Source organism: Cryptomeria japonica, chromosome 9 (assembly GCF_030272615.1).
Source record: "Cryptomeria japonica chromosome 9, Sugi_1.0, whole genome shotgun sequence".
NCBI lineage: Eukaryota > Viridiplantae > Streptophyta > Pinopsida > Cupressales > Cupressaceae > Cryptomeria > Cryptomeria japonica.
The window spans coordinates 751786-769433 of NC_081413.1; positions in this window are offsets into that span (position 1 = coordinate 751786).

Consider the following 17648-nt stretch of genomic DNA (forward strand, 5'->3'; position numbering starts at 1 on the left):
GTTTCAAATCTAAAATATCAAGATCCCATAAGTAGTGATCACCAAAATCATCAATATCTTCTTTCATTTTCTCCTTGGTTGAGTCTGAAAGATTAAGGAAGTATTTTACTTTTAACCGCAAGAGAGATTTTTGTTTACAACAGGCAATGACCCAAGAATAATGAATGACATCCCTATGCTTCGTTGTAGTTGGATATTTGATTCCTTTCTTATCATCTGCAATGGCATGAGTAACTAAATCATTAAGGTTCATGATAATGAACACCCATGTTTCACCACCATTTTGTGAAAATTCTCTAGTGAATATTCAAGAGGAAAATTTACCAAACAAAACAAAAAATTCTCAAAGATCAATTCTCCATTTTAACATTAGATACATCAGTCATTAGCATATGGGATGGTACAATATTAAGCATCCTCTTTTCTTCCTTTAAAGTGTCGATATGTTTTGGCTTTCGTTGACCCAAAACTGTATAGTGATCAACTTTCTGCATGGTCCTGCTACTTGACTGTTATAACAGTCCTATATGATTGCAGTTAACCATTTCCTCCTTGGTTGCACTATGTCTCTTTGGATTCCTTCAAAATGAAGGATTTTATGATGCCTTCTCTCTAGATTCCTTCAAAATGAAGGATTTTATGATGCCTTAGCTGGGTTTGATGATTGGATTAGAGATCATTTCTCTATATAAGACCTCAGTGCTTCATACTTGCTGCTCTTTGGGGCAGCCAAAGCTTCATAGTACAAACTTGTTAGTCTATGCATATTTTCTTTTAACGTTTGACGGTCATGGGAATCTTTAACTCTGGGTGTAAGAAACCGGTCCATGAATACCAACCAGTTGTTTATTGCTACACTTATTGCATTGCATTGTCTTTTTTTGAGAAATCATCTATAATCAATGTATCTTTGCTAAGGCACCTGCATTTATCTGTAATAGCATGTTGGGCTCAACCCTTGTGGGAGCCTCATTTTAACCCACATGCTGAAATCTAATGAACATAAGTACACTTGCATTTGCACATAACAAACACATTAGATAAAAATGGGCATATGATAAGTGTGTTTGATAATTCTTACTTTTCTGGACATTCATGATAGGATAGTTATTATGATGAATGTGAGGATCAGATTGTATGTTTATAGATGTGTCTATAAGTAGTGTTTGATGACCTAGCATTGCTCTAACAACAATCTCTCTTTCAGGTGCAAGCATGTGGAACAACAAGGGAGCAATATCTTGATGCAAGGAAAGCAGGACAACTAAAGATGATGGAAGGGAGCTCAAGCCAGACTCGTCATTCAGGCAATGATGAGTCACCCTTCACTGCTTATGCATTTTGTCTTAATAGCACCTATAAATGTATCATGTTTTCTTCATGTGAATTATAATGGTTAGTCTCAAGGCTTGTGTGAGATATTATTCATTTACATTGTCAATAAAGATTACTTTTTGTTCTCAAAATCATTTCACTCTCTCCTATGTCATATGCATCCATGCATCTGTATTGATGCAATCTGCAATCTGATAGTGTAATTCCTTTTGATTTTTTCTTTGTGCACTTGGAATGCAAGATAGCATAAGTAATATGTATCATTGTTTCATTTTGTAAAACAAACATAACTTAACCTATTTTTAAGCTAGAAGAAAAAAATAAGTAACATTTTTGGAAGGATCTACTATATGTTTGTTTGTTGAACATCTTGACTAGCTGCCTTAGACTATTCATTGGGCATAGAGTCGCTACATAACTTTTCTGAAAAACTAAAAAACACATCACAACTCTACAAAACTCTCTTTTTTTCCCTCAGAACCTGTCCTAACCTATTGAGTACAGGTGTGTGGTTTATGGTAGTGATCTTGACACCTTACTGTCATGAATTCTACATGAGTAATTGATAGATTAGGATAGGAAAACAACAAAACACCTCTTCTGAAACACATTCAATTGCACTACTAAAACTTTTGCTAATAACACCTCCTTAGAAAACCGTTGTGAGTTGTCCCAGTTTTATGATGAAGATATGTATGATGTGTGGCAATGAAATCATGTATTTAGTGTTTCATATAATAGGTGTCTACCTTATACAACTATAGTAACTTACAACAATTTAAGACCTCCTCAAAACCAGAAACAATTAACAACTAACTCTAATATATACAGGTTGTTGATCATACCTCAGAAGCAATGCTTGAGATCAATCCCATTGATTTGGATTGGCTCCATGTTTCCATCCAACTTGGAGAGATTGAAAGCATTGTGTTGTTTACATCTAGAAATGATGTAAGACCCGCTCCAGAATGCATCAATTGTCACAAATTAACGGAAGACAATTGAGAGGGGGGAGGGGGGGTGAATCAGTTGTCACAGATTACCGAAACCTTAAGCAATTAAAACTTTAATACCGGAACCCAAACCATTAATACCAGAATGCTTAAACCAAATACCGAAATAGCAGTTAAACCAATTAAGCATAAACAATAATCACAGAATAAATACCATCCACATGACACCAAGATTTATACTTGGATAACCCGGTAAAGGGAAAAATCACGGTGGGAAGCCTACCCACAGTTAGATAATACTTCTGCAGTAAGTATGTGAATTACAATTGAGGGGCCTGCACTTCCAGGAAGGCCAATATCCTAGAGCGCACTGCTCATCACAAAAGGAGTCTCACTGAATACATACAAATCTAGACTACAATCAGAAGAAGTGTTGAACTGCAAAAATAGCATCTCCTATGCCTAAGTATAGTTCTAGTTAAGCTCAATACCAGAGGACTAAATCCTCTTACAGAAACCCAATTCGATCTCCAATGATCAACCAAATCCTTTGCTTGTATGATATTACATTATTTCCACATGACATATCCATTTCCCATTCCCATATATGATCTACAATGAGATCTTACATAATATATATACAAACCCTCGAGCATAAACAATCAGATCGCCCACCAAACAATAAACCAATTAGATAATTAAAAAACATGATGGCCTTAGACCAAACAAATAATAACCAACACATAAGGCATCCCGGAAACACATTGAGAGGACCAATCCACACGTTTCATTAAACCAATCCATAACCCAGATCAACCGGGACCCAATTTAGGTCCATATGCTAAAGCAATGATCTCCATCCGCCAAGTCTCGAACATGATCATAAACAACATCCCGAATCTCCAACAAAAGCTGCACCAACACCACTTATGCATATCATCAAAGATATTCATCAAAAGATCTGTCAGTGAAACCCTCACTAGAACCACAAGCCAAGCTTCCAAGCAAAACAAGATAACATCCGATTACCAGACCAAAACCAACTGACTAAATATGAACATGAGTATCATGAATAAGCTACTTCCATAACCAAATCATATTGGAGCCTGCCGGATCATGCTAGATCCAAACCAACCAGAAACTACTCAACCTATGGGGACTAGAAGGGTGTTGATAAAGCATCCAAACAACTAGTGTTGACATCAATGACAAAACATCAATGTAACATATAATCAATTCCTCCAAATGACCAACAATCTCCCTCTTTGGCATTGATGGCAACATTAGATGTGAAAAACATCTAAGTACCAAGAAATCCCAAACAAGTCTCCACCAATGGAAGACAACCAACAATCTCCCACTCAAAGATATAGCAATGAAGTTATGAAACAAAGACCAAACTCCCCCTATGAATGATATCTCTGTAAAGCTTTGAATTATACATATGTCTTTCCCACTAATGTATACAACTCCTTAGATCAAACAAATAATAACCAACACATAAGACATCCCGGAAACACATTGAGAGGACTAATCCACACGTTTCATTAAACCGGTCCATAACTTAGATCAACTGGGACCCAACTTAGGTCCATACGCTAAAGCAATGATCTCCATCCACCAAGTCTCGAACATGATCATCAACAACATCCTAAATCTCCAACAAAAGCTACACCAGCACCACTTATGCATATCATCAAAGATCTTCATCAAAAGATCTACCGGTGAAACCCTCGCCAGAGCCACAAGCCAAGGTTCCAAGCAAAACAAGATAGCATCCGATTACCAGACCCAAACCAATTGACTGAATATGAACATGAGTATCATGAATAAGCCAATTCCATAAACAAATCATACCGGAGCCTACCAGATCATGCTAGATCCAAACCAACCAGAAACTACTCAACCTACGAGGACCAAAAGGGTGCCAGTAAAGCATCCAAACAACTAGTGTTGACATCAATGACAAAACATCAATGTAACATATAATCAATTCCTCCAAATGACCAAAAATCTCCCCCTTTGGCATTGATGGCAACATTAGATGTGAAAAACATCTAAGTACCAAGAAATGTCAAACAAGTCTCCACTAATGGAAGACAAACAACAATCTCCCACTCAAAGATATAGCAATGAAGTTCTGAAACAAAGACCAAAATCTCCCTGTGAACGATATCTTTGTAAAGCTTTTAATTATACATATATCTTTCCCACTAATGTATACAACTCCTTAAGTTTTTCTTTTTCACATCAATATATCTTCCCCTTTGACATCAATGCCAGAAATCTGACAAAAATGTCAAAGAAAAAATATAAACCATTGAATCACAAAGTTGACTACTCCCCCTGAGACAAAGCATCCCCACATCAGTGCCCAAATGAAAAATATCTCTGATAATGCAACCGGAATGATGCCAAACCACATCAATCAAGTCTCTACCGGAGGGATAGAAACTCCCTATTTGTTTTTGAATTAATCAAATGATTCCTTAGGCAAAGGTTTAGTGAAGATATCTGCAATCTTCTCTTTAGTGTTCACATAAAACAGTCTTACTTCATTTACTTCCACCTTTTCCTTCAAAAAGTTGTACTTGATAGATACGTTCTTTGTCTTAGAATGAAATACCGAATTCTTTGATATGTCAATAGCAACAGAGTTATCGCAGTGAATAACTACCGGTCTAGTGCAATGCACTTTGATATCCTTCAACATTTGATTCATCCATAAAACTTGTGTACAGTTAGTAGTAGTAGCAACATACTCAACTTCAGCAGTAGATAAAGAAGTACATGATTGTTTCTTGCTGATCCATGAAACCAACTTCTTTTCAAGAAAGAAAGCTCCACTAGAAGTACTTTTCCAGTCATCAACATCTCCAACCCAATCAACCCCTAAATATGCATATAAAGTAAAGTCATCATCCTTAGGGTACCACAAACCATATTCTGATGTACCTTGCAAGTATCTAAAAATAATTTTCACCGCACTCATGATTTTCTCTAGGATCACTCTGAAATCTTGATACAATACAAACAACATTCATTATGTCAGGCCTAGTCTGAGTCAAATAAAGATCTCCAATCATAGATTTGTATCTTGTAGGATTTACTGCTGTAGAAACATCTTTTCTTGTCAATTTCTCACTTGTAACCATAGAAGTACTTACCGGTTTAGAATCTCTCATAACAAATTTCTTCAACAATTCCCTAGCATACTTAGTTTGACAGATGAAAATACCTTTATCAGTCTGAGTAATCTGCAAACCTAAGAAAAATTTCATTTCCCCAATCATAGACATTTCAAATTCTTTCTCCATATTCTTAAAAAATTCTTTACACAACTTATCTTCACCTCCAAAAATAATGTCATTGACAAATACTTCAATAATCAATATATCATCATCAATGATCTTATAATATAAATTACTATTCGCATTACCCTTAGTAAAAACAAGCTTCAAAAGATATTTATCCAACCTTGCATACCAAGCTCTAAGTGCCTATTTCAATCCATATAAAGTTTTTCTTAACCTACAAACCATTTTTTTATCATCTGATAGTGAAAAACCATCAGGTTGCTCTCAATATAAACTTCCTCATCAAGATCCCCATTCAAAAATGCACACTTAACATCCATCTGATAAACCTTGTAGTTCTTATGGGTAACATAGGCAAGAAATAATCTTATAGCTTCAATCCTAGCTACAGGTGCAAAAGTCTCTCCATAATCAATTCCTTCCTTTTGAGAATATCCTTTACAAACCAATCTAGCCTTATTACTTACAACTTGACCATCCTCATTCAATTTATTCCTAAAAACCCATTTAGTTCCAATAACATTCTTATTTTTAGGCTGAGGAACCAAAGTCCATGTGTTATTTATCTCAATCTGATCTAATTCTTCTTCCATAACTTTCAACCAATATTCATCTTTGCATGCATCAATTACTAATACCGGTTCAACTTGTGAAATTAAATATACCTCATTAGTTGTCATTCTTCTTCTTGTCATTACCCCATTGTTCTTATCCCCAATGATCTGATCTTCAAAATGATTTAATCTTACATACCTAGGAGTTGTCTGACCCTCTATTCATCTTCCCGGTTCTTCAGTCACTGTAGATTTTTTTGATACTGCCGGAGTAACTGGTTCAACACTCTATTTCGGTAAAGGTGCTATCGATTTAGATATAATCATTTCCACCGCTGGTTCCTTCTCATAAACTCTGATTTCACCTCTAATCAGCTCATCCACCTTGACATTAGCACTCTCCACAATTCCCTGCAATCTCTTGTTATAACATGTATATGCCTTGCTTTCATTATAATAACCAAGAAATATGCCTTCACCACATCTAGGATCAAATTTTCCAATGATATCATCTCTCTTGATATAACATTTACTACCAAATATTTTAAAATACTTAATTGTAGATGTATTGTCAAACCATAATTCATAAGGTGTCTTACCGATTTCTCATTTGATATGTACTCTATTGAATGTATAAACCGATGTGCTCACTGCTTCTCTCCAGTAGATATGAGCTAGAATAGCTTCCATCATCATTGTTCTAGCAACATCCAAGATAGTTCTATTTTTCCTTTCCACAACTCCATTTTGCTGAGGTGTCCGAGGAGCAGAAAATTGTCTCCTTATACCATGCTTCTCACAAAAGTTATTAAACTCACCGGATGTAAATTCTTCAGCATGATTTGACCTCAAACATTTAATCTTCAATCTTGTCTCAGTTTCCACTTTAACCTTAAATATTTTAAGGTTTTCAAATACCTCAAATTTTTCTCATAGAAAACTAACCCACATCATTCTAGAATAATCATCAATGATTAGCATGAAATATCTATCACCTTGAAAACTTTTAACTCTAGCAGGGCCACACAAAATAGTATGAATAAGATCAAGAACATCATTAGATTTATCTTGTATACTCCTAAAAGAGGTTTTGACCTATTTACCCATTTGACATTCTTTACATACCAGATTATAGGGTTTCACAATCTTAGGTATATCTCTAACTGCCTTAGTTGAACTGATCTTCACAATGCAATCAAAATTCACATGACACAGCATTTTATGCTGTAGAGAGCTCTCATCAATTTGTGTAATCAAACATGTTTTCTCATCGAAATTCAAATGAAATATATTACCTTTTGTCTATGTACCAGTTGCAATCTCCAAACCAAATCTGGTAATGATTTTGCATTTTTCATCCTTGAACTATAATTGAAATCTCTTATCCACTAATTGTCCTACACTCAAAAGATTATGCCTTGAACTTTCAACATAATAAAAATTATCAATATTGTTCTTAACATCCAATGATATAGTTCATTTTCCTTTGATCATACATGCTTTGTCATCTCCAAATCTAACCAGACCCCCATCAAATTGTTGCAAAGATAAAAAAACTTCCCTTTATCTCCAGTCATATGATGTGAACATCCACTATCAATTACCCATTCATCCTTGTCTTCAATTCTCTTCAGGTACATTCTCTTCCAGTGCCAAAACATCTTCCTTGATAGCCAGGAACACCCATTCCTTTCCATTGCCAGAACCACTAATAGAGTCTTCTGTCGGTTCATCATCAGAATTAGTAATGCCTTCCTCATCCGCTATGTAGCATGATTTGTCTCTGTTTTTTTTGTGCTTATAATTGTTCTAATATCCAAGGTTAGGCTTAAATGATCTTCTAACTCTTTCTTCAAATCTTGAATTCCTTTTAGGACATCTAGATGCAAAATGACCAATCTTATTACATGCAAAACATTTAAAAGTGATTTTCCTTCATACTTACTTCCTATTGGTCCTTTAGGTACTCTTCTAGAAAATTGTGCTTCAAATTTCTCAAACTCTTCATCTTCTCTCTTCATATCATCCAATACTTTGCATACAAATCTTTCCAATCTTGCTTACTAGTTGATGATGCAGATGCATGAAAAGATGGTTCAGACTCCACAGCTCCAGAAGGTCCAAATTCTTCAAGCTCAAAAGAAAATAATTTCCCAACCAAAGTATCTTTGTTGATAGGTGTATTAGCCATTGTTCTCAATTCATTAATAGCAGTAGCCTTCATCTTGTAAGCCGGTGGTAGGGCTCTCAAAATTTTAGAAACAATTTCATCTTCACTCAGAGTTCCACCACAACATTGAATTCCCATAACAATCTCATTTACCCTTTCCATGAATGTAGTAATCCTTTCATCTTCTTCCATCTTCAGGTTTTCATATCTCACTCAGTAACCATCAAGTTTATCAATCTTCGCTATAGGGTCACCTTCATTATGAGTCTCCAGCTTATCCCACATAGCCTTTCCGGGTGATTTATTGGTTAATCCCATTATTTTTTGATCAAAAAGTGCACACAAGAAGGCTTCTCTTGCTCTACAATCATTCTCAAGCTCCTTATCCAAGTTTGCCGGAGGAGGATTGCCAAATGTCAGATTATGAGGTGTGACGCCATTCTATGTGATCTCCCAAATCTCCTTGCCAAGACATCTCAGATGAGTCTCCATCTGAATCTTCCATACTGTGTAATTTGTTTCATCAAGCCTAGGAATATCTCTCTGAAAAATAGCTCCAGATGAACTCGATGAACTTGAACTATTAGATGCCATAGGATCTTCCTCAAGCAATTAAGCTTTTTGTAGAGGGGACCAAAGCTTTGAACCAATTGTTAGACAGTTCAAACCAGAAGACAATTGAGAGGGGGTGGGGAATCAATCGTCACAAATTACCGAAACCTTAAGAAATTAAAACTTTAATACCGGAACCCAAAACATTAACACCGGAATGATCAAACCAAATACCGGAATAGTAGTTAAACCAATTAAGCATACACAATAATCACATAATAAGTATCATCCACATGACACCAAGATTTAAATGTGGACAACTTGGTAAACGGAAAAACCACGGTGGGAAGCCTACCCACAATCAGATAATACTTTTGTAGTAAGTATGTGAATTACAATTGAGGGGCCTCCACTTTGAGGAAGACCAACATCCTAAAGCACACTCCTCGTCACAAAAGGAGTCTCATTGACTACATATAAATCCAGAATACAATCCGGAGAAGTGTTGAACTGCAAAGATAAAATCTCCTATGCCTAAGTACAGTTCTGGTTAAGCTCAATACTACATCCTCTTACATAAACCCAATTTGATCTCCAATGTTGACCAAATCATCTGCTTGAATGATATTACATTATTCGCACATTACATATCCATTTCCCATTCCCATATATGATCTACAATGAGATCTTACATAATATATATACAAACCCTTGACCATAAACAATCAGGTCGGACACTAGACAATAAACCAATTAAATAATTACAAAACATGTCGGCCTTAGACCAAACAAATAATATCCAACACATAAGACATCCCAGAAACACATCGAGAGGACCAATCTACACGTTTCATTAAACTGGTTCATAACCTAGATCAACCGGGACCCAATTTAGGTCCATATGCTAAAGAAATGATCTCCATCCACCAAGTCTCAAACATGATCATCAATAGCATCTTGAACGTCCACCAAAATCTACACCAACACCACTTATGCATATCATCAAAGATCTTCATCAACAACTTTGCCGGTGAAACCCTCGTCAAAACCAAAAGCCAAGCTTCCAAGGAAAACAAGATATCATCCAATTACCAGACCAAAACCAACTGACTGAATATGAATATGAGTATCATGAGTAAGCCAATTCCATAAACAAATCATACTGAAGCCTACCGGATCATACCGGATCCAAACCAACCAGAAACTACTCAACCTATTGGGACCAGAAGGGTGTCGATAAAACATCCAAACAACTAGTGTTGACATCAATGACAAAACATCAATGCAACACATAATCAATTCCTCCAAATGGACAACATTGTTTACATCCATAAATGATGTAAGGCCCACTCTAGAATGCATCAAATTTGGAATATTTTCCAAGCCTTCTTTTAAGAGTTTCCCATTTCAGCACTATGTCTCCTTCCTGGAAATCTCTTGGAGATGCCTTTTTGTCAAAAGACCTCTTCATTTGAGCTTGATGCTATTCTATCTTCCTCATAGCATGATTCTTTGTTTCCTCTAGCTCAAACAACTGAGCTAATCTAATTGCTAAAGGGCCTTCTTCTATTGTGTCCAGCTGATTGGCTAAATCAAGTGCTGGAAGCTGAAATGAGATAGGAAGCCTTGCTTCCTTACCATACACTAGCATGAAAGGTGACTTCCCTGTGGACCTTTTCAAAGTGATTCTATCAGCCCATAAGGACGATTTCAACTGAGTATGCTAGATCCTTTGGTTACCTTTCATAGTCTTCTTAAAAAAATTATTAGATTCTTATTTGTAGACTTCGCTTGGCCATTGCCTTCCAGATAGTAATTGGAGGATGTATTTAAATAGATCCCCTTCTTAATAGCCCAATGAGATATTTTGAAACTAACAAAAGCGAGGCCATTGTCGAAAATGATAGACTCGGGGATTTGAAATCTGGTAATTAGACTCAGAGGCCTCTTTAAATGCCATTGCTTCAATCCATTTTGTGAAATAGTCTATGGTTGTAAGTACCCACTTATGGCCAACACTGGCTGGAGAGTTTATCAACCCAATAAAGTCCAAACCCCACTTCATGAAAGGTTGTTCAACCTGAATTGGTTGCAAAGTTAAAGATGCCAACCTTTCTTTTCCAAAAACAAGGCGCATTCTTTGCACCTTCGTATCCATAAGTGTGCATCCTTAAATAGGTTGGGCCAATAATAGCCACCTCTGATCACCTTGAGAGTTGTTTCTCTTGATGAGAAATGGCCTCCAGTTGACCCCTCATGGAAATCATGCAACACTTTCTCAATTTGGTTAGGCCCAATACATCTCAGCAATACGCCATTAAAATCTTTACGGAATAGGACACCATTAAGAAGTGCATAAGGTATGGACTGTAGTCTAAAATACCTTCTTTTAGCTCTAGGAAAAACCTTAGGACACTCACCAGTTTGCAGAAAATGTGTCATTTCCTGCACCCAATCAGCAGTAGGGGCAAAAATATCAGCCCATTCATCATCTTGCAATGTTAGAGCAACTTCTTGTTGATGTTCTGTACTGATGTTAACACTATCAACAAGCTATTCACACAGCCCTTTTCCCGTAACTAGCTTGGTAACTTGGAACTTGACATCATATTCCATTACCTTGGTTACCCAGCTAGCTCTCTTATCATTGAGATCCTTACTCAATAGAAATTCTTTGACATTCAGATGAACAACCATTAGATTAATCCTATTGTTAAACAACACATGTTTAAATTTATTTAAACCCCTTATAATAGCAAGCACATGTTTCTCAACAAAAGTGTACCTTAGCTCATAATCCTTTAATGGTTGACTGAAAAAAGCTAAAGGCTACTCCGAGCCCTCATCATTCTATTGTACTAACATAGCAGAAACAAAATCAATATTACCGTAGGCATACAAAGTGAAATCCTTAGAAAAACTAGGATTTAGAAGTGTAGGTGGAGCAACCATTGCTTCTTTAATCAACTCAAAGCTCATTTTCCCCTCCTTAGTCCAACTATAAGACAAATTCTTCTTCAACATAGCAGTTAGAGGGTTCAACAAATTTGCAATATCAAGGATAAACCTCCTGACAAAATTGATCCTTCCAATGATGAAACTTTGCAGACCTTTCTTGTGTGCTGGTAAAAGAAGGGCCAAAATGACACTTATTCTCTCTAGATCAATAGTAATACCGTGTTTAGAGACCACGTAGCCAAGCAATCTGCCCTCATGTATAACAAACACACACTTTTTGGGATTAAGTGATATCCCAAATTCTCTGCATCTCTTGAGAATCTTCCTCAAGTGGTTTAGATGATCTTTAGCTTCTTTGGGAAAAATTGTGATGTCATCAAGGTATACTAAGACAAACTTGTACATTAAGCCTTGAAAAACCATATCCATGGCTTTCTGAAAGGTTGCCCCAGCATTAGACAAACCAAATGGCATCTTTTGGTAAGCCATAGTCCCCCATTTTATGGTGAAAGGTGTCTTAAACTAATCTTCCTCCTTAACTAATATCTGGTTGTAACCAGAATAACCATCGGATCTTGAAACAACTTGGAGGATATGCTCCATGGAAGGAAAAGGGTGACGGTCTTTCAATGAAGCTCTATTTAGATCACAAAAATCTACACACAGCCTAATCTCTCCATTTTTCTTCCTAACCGGCACAAGGTTGGAAACCCATGAGGTATGCTTAATAGGATATATTATGCCACTCTCAATCAATTTGTTTAGCTCTTTCTTCATTGGAGGCTCTAACTTATAATTCAAAGGCCTCTGCTTCTGCCTAACAAGTTTGACATTAGGCTCAAGCTCTATAGTATGTTGGGGACGCTGAGGGTTAAATCCTTTTAAGTCACTGTATTCCCATGCAAAACCATCACTAAAATCTTAAAAAAGTTGAATAAATGCTTGTTGTTCTTCTGATGTACATACCTTGCCCAACTTAAGCAACTTATCCTTGAAGACTTCAATCTCCTCATAATGATCTTGTTGAACTTGTATGTTGGCCTTGAGTTTTCTGGCTTCGTCATTTGTATTGAAAATAGATTCTAAGGTGACCAAACCCTTTGACATCTTATTGCTCTTTAGCTGAATGATTTGGTCATTGTACTTGTGTTGTAGCCTCTCTTGGTTAGCATGAGAGAATTCAACTTATTCTCTCAAGAAGTTTACAATATGTTGGTCACTTTCAAACACCTGTCAATGAATGTTATTATCTGGGACAACAGGTCAAATAATAACCTTAACATGTTGAATGACTACTATCAGTACCAGTTTCCTTGGGAATATCAAACTCAGCTCCTATAGAAGCTAGCCTATCAGCATACTTATTCTGATTTATGGGTATGTATATCAAATTAAAGGCGTCAAATCCCTCCAAGAGGTCCCATACCCTATGCTTATAAGACTTAAGAAAATCATTTTGTGTAACAAAAATGTTTCTCACCTTATTAGAAACTAACTCGTTGTCCCCATATACCTTCAGACAGTTAATATCTCTTTGTCTTGCCCATTCCAAGCCATGGATAAGAGCCTTCTATTCAACGACATTGTTAGTGCAACATAATCTAAAAGTTGAATAGTATCTATCACCCTTTGGGGAAATAAGTATGCATCCACCACCGACACCAACTCTATTGTTTGAGCCATCAAAATACAGCTCCCACACCTCATTATCTTGTTGATTATCATGTTATTCTATGTTTTTCTCAATATTAGGCATAAAGGAATCAGGTTCATGCATTAAGTATACCCCCAAATCAGACTCCTCTTATTGCTCACATGAACCAGCCATATGAAACTAAGTTGCCCACTCATCGAGGAGGACATCTGGTATATCTTTAGTAGGTGTATTACTTTCTTGAACAACAGGTTGTTCCTCTTGTTCACTTGCAACCAAATTGCCATTAATAGGGGGTGGATTATATGGCTTTATGTGATCTCTGGCTATAGGTTTTGATTTTACAGTGACCTTTGTGCCATACCTGATCCTAAACAACATATGAGAGAAATCTGAGGACAAGTAACCTCCTATCTTTGTTGTAAAATCTCTTGATAAACATATAGCAAAATAAGGAGGCAACTATATAACATAGATATCTTGTGGGATAAAGAAGTTTGGGCAAGCATGAGGGGTTAAACTCAAGTTCTTAATAACTCCTACAATATTAACAATAGTCTCATCCAATTGAACAACTCCCCTCTCTAATGGCTCATGACTTATCTACAATCTGCTTAGGCATGACCGAACTACTAGCACCTGAGTTAATCATGTAGTTATGGACTAACTGATACCCTATGATTAAAGATAAATAAAAGGGTGGGGGCTTAACTTTTGAAGCATGTTGTTCTTTTTCATTCACAACAATGTTAGTCAACACAGTCTTGGCTTTATCTCTATTAAGCTCATTAGACATGCCTAAATTTGACAAGGCTGATTGGAGTAAGTCCTTTTGGCCAAGGATACACAAAGAATCCCACATAGACATAGATACATTTTATTTCTTCATATGATCAAGAATGTTGAAAGAGGATGTACCTGACTTAACTTCAACTTTAGGGGCAACAACATCACCTTGAATAACAGTTGTTTGAACCGATGGATTAGGTTGCTCCTTGCCTACCAAAGCCTGACTTGTTGGCAAAATTCTGACATTTTCAGAAGTTGATGGGATAGTAGCACTCTAATCCAAGTTCGGCACCCGAGTTTGAATCTTCTGAGCCATATTATTTGAAGTGGGTACAAGTTCCTTCGAAGAGCTAGAAACATTGGGGTTATATAAGCCTGATAAGGTTTAGGATTCTAGGCTTGCCTTGGGCCTTGAATTTTTGGCTAATAAGGTGGCCTATTTGACTGGTTTTGCTGATAATTAGATTGCAATGGGGGTTGACAAGGCCTAAAACCTTGATTTTGTTGTGTCTTCAAATTTACTATCTCGCTTCCAAATGTTTACAGCAGCCCCTTAATCTCGTGTAAATCATTGGACTGTACTGGGAAGGTATTCTCTTTCCTTGCAGGTTGAAAATTTGGCACTAGCAATGCTGGTGCAGCTGGAATAACAGCTAGACAGGGTACTTGCACTGGTATTGGTGGTTGAACAACATAAAAAATTGGTAGAGCCGGTTTTGGAGCAATCTTACCAGCCTATATAAGGCTGTTCTCAGCTCTAATAGCTACAACATAAGCTTGAGATACATATTTTCCTCCCATAGATTGCACCATAACCGAGATATCACTATTCAAAGCTCTTAAGTAATACAAGAAAGCATGGTCAGTAGTAGGCCATACTGTTTGTGGGATTCTATCCCAAGTTTTTTGAAAACGGTGGTGAAAGTCCTACATAATTTTGTGGGGGGGCCTCTTTATTGTAGACAACTGCTCCATCAGTGACAAATGGTTTGATTTGTCCTCAAAGAAATTACACAACTCCTCTCCTAGGTGATCCCATGAGTTTATTGAATTGACTGCTAGGCTTCTGAACCACTACAAAGCCTTCCCTTTGAGGGAAGCTGCTAACAATCCAACTGCAACATTCTCTTCTATCACATGGTGGACAACACATAGATTTGATACATCTTTTATGTGCTCTGCTGGAGTGGTTTGATCTTCACCATTAAAATATGACAAACTCTTCAAGGCAACAACAAGAATGGCATCATGCTGAATTAAATTCAATGGGTTTCCTTGGTTAAATGCCACAAATGGTTGATTTCATGCAGGAATCATTGTAGCTAAAATTCCTGGGGCAACATAATCTCTAACAACATGGGGAGTAGACTTGGCTCTCCTGCAATATAGCTCCAAGGACAAAGAATATAACAAGAACCTGTACTAACACTAAGGACCTACAATAACAAAAGAATATGGAAAGGTATAAACTACTTATTATTGCAAAAGGTGTTACAATCTGTATTATCCCTAAAAATGTGTTACAAAATCATTCACTTCTATAGAAAGAACTCTGAAATTGTAGTCTGCTCCAGAATGAACAAGTCGGAATCCCTAAAAAGAAGACTAAAGGAGGTATATATTCTTTTCCCAAAAGAAAACAATGAATATCTAATTTCACCTCCTCATGGGTGAGAAAACACAAAAACTCACCTTTTGAAGACCTAAAACAGGTCTGAAAGGGAAAAACTTGGGCCAAAAGTCAAGACCCTCCACTGCCCTACCATAAAAGCTCCTAAATGCACCATAAATGACTCCAAAATATCCCCAGAGGCCTGCAAGCCTTCATTAATGCAAAAAAATAATCTTTGACCTACCTATTAAATGAAAACAATTCTCATAAAGTGGTTTGAAATTCATTACTTGATTAAACATTTGTTTAATTTCATTTTTACATTTAAAGTCAAGATTGAATAACATAAAAATAATAGTTATTTATTAAAGTGATTAATCCACTTTAACGAGTAGTTTTATCATTTTTATGTTTATTAAAATTTTATAAATGTAACAAGAAAACATGTTTAATAAAGTGATTTATTTCAAGTCACTTTAATAAACATTTTTATTGCTCCATTTATTAAAATTTTTTGATTTTGAATGTAAAAATAAAATTAAATAAAGGTATTAAGTGATGAATTTCAAATCATTTTAATAAATATTTAATTAATTTTTATAGAGCCTATGCCAAATCTTTACAAAAACATATTTATTAAGTGATTATTAATATCACTTAATAAATATTTTTACATGAAAATCAATTATTGATATTAATAATCACTTAATAAATATGTCCTTAGGGGATGCAAAAAGAAATTCGACCCCCTTATGTATCTCATGGGGCATGAAGAGAATTGAAAAAACATAAAAAGAAAGGCAAAAAGCCTTAAGCCATCGATGGATACTTAGGGAAAAGAAACCCTAAGAAATCTCATTTCTCTCTTCATCTTTTCAATATTCCTATTTCTTTTTGCTGCCACATAGAGTGCTTTCCATGCTAGGGTTTTGAGGCTATAGATTTGCAAACTCTGTGTGTTGAATGCGTTTGGCATATTTTCTTTTGTCCATTATGTTGTCTGATAAAGCCTGCTATGCTTGGCCACCATGCTACAGTTTCATCTTTTGGCGATTTGGCATAGTTTCTTTTGTCCAATCTATTGTCTGATAAAGCCTGCTCTGCTTGGCCACCATGTTGCAGTTTCTGGGAACATTTTTCTGTAGATATTTTCACCATTAATGGCAACTTCAGGTGCACATTTATTTGTACCAAATAACTCGATTTTCTAAGCATATTCCTTTGGAAAAAGACTATAAAATATTGGCATTGTTGTATAGTGTTTTCTCCTTGCATTGTGTGTTTGAATCGAACTTTATTTTTTATTTAAAATGAGAAAAGATTGCAATTCAAAAACTTCACCTAGGGTTTTTATCAAATTACTTGCATCCTTTTTTCTTCATTCCTTAGCACACATTCTCATTGATCTCTTCATCACCTTAATATTCACTTTCACACTTTACAATGTTCAAGGGTGTCTGATTCACTTCTTTGGAATAGTTATCTTCCTTACTATTGTTGGCTTCAGTTTTCTTCTTTTGGCATGACCAATCCATCATACACTTCTGAACACAACATTTTTTTTGTTTGTAGTGGCCTTGCAGAATCAAACAAAGCTTTTTATAATAAATGTTTCTTTCCAAAGATAGGAATTTTCATTTTTGATTGATTATTTTTAGCATTGCCTTCTGAATGATGAACCATGACAACACCAGTAGAATCATCACCACCTTTCTGACTGGAGCAAATATGATTCACTAAGGCAGAAACCACAC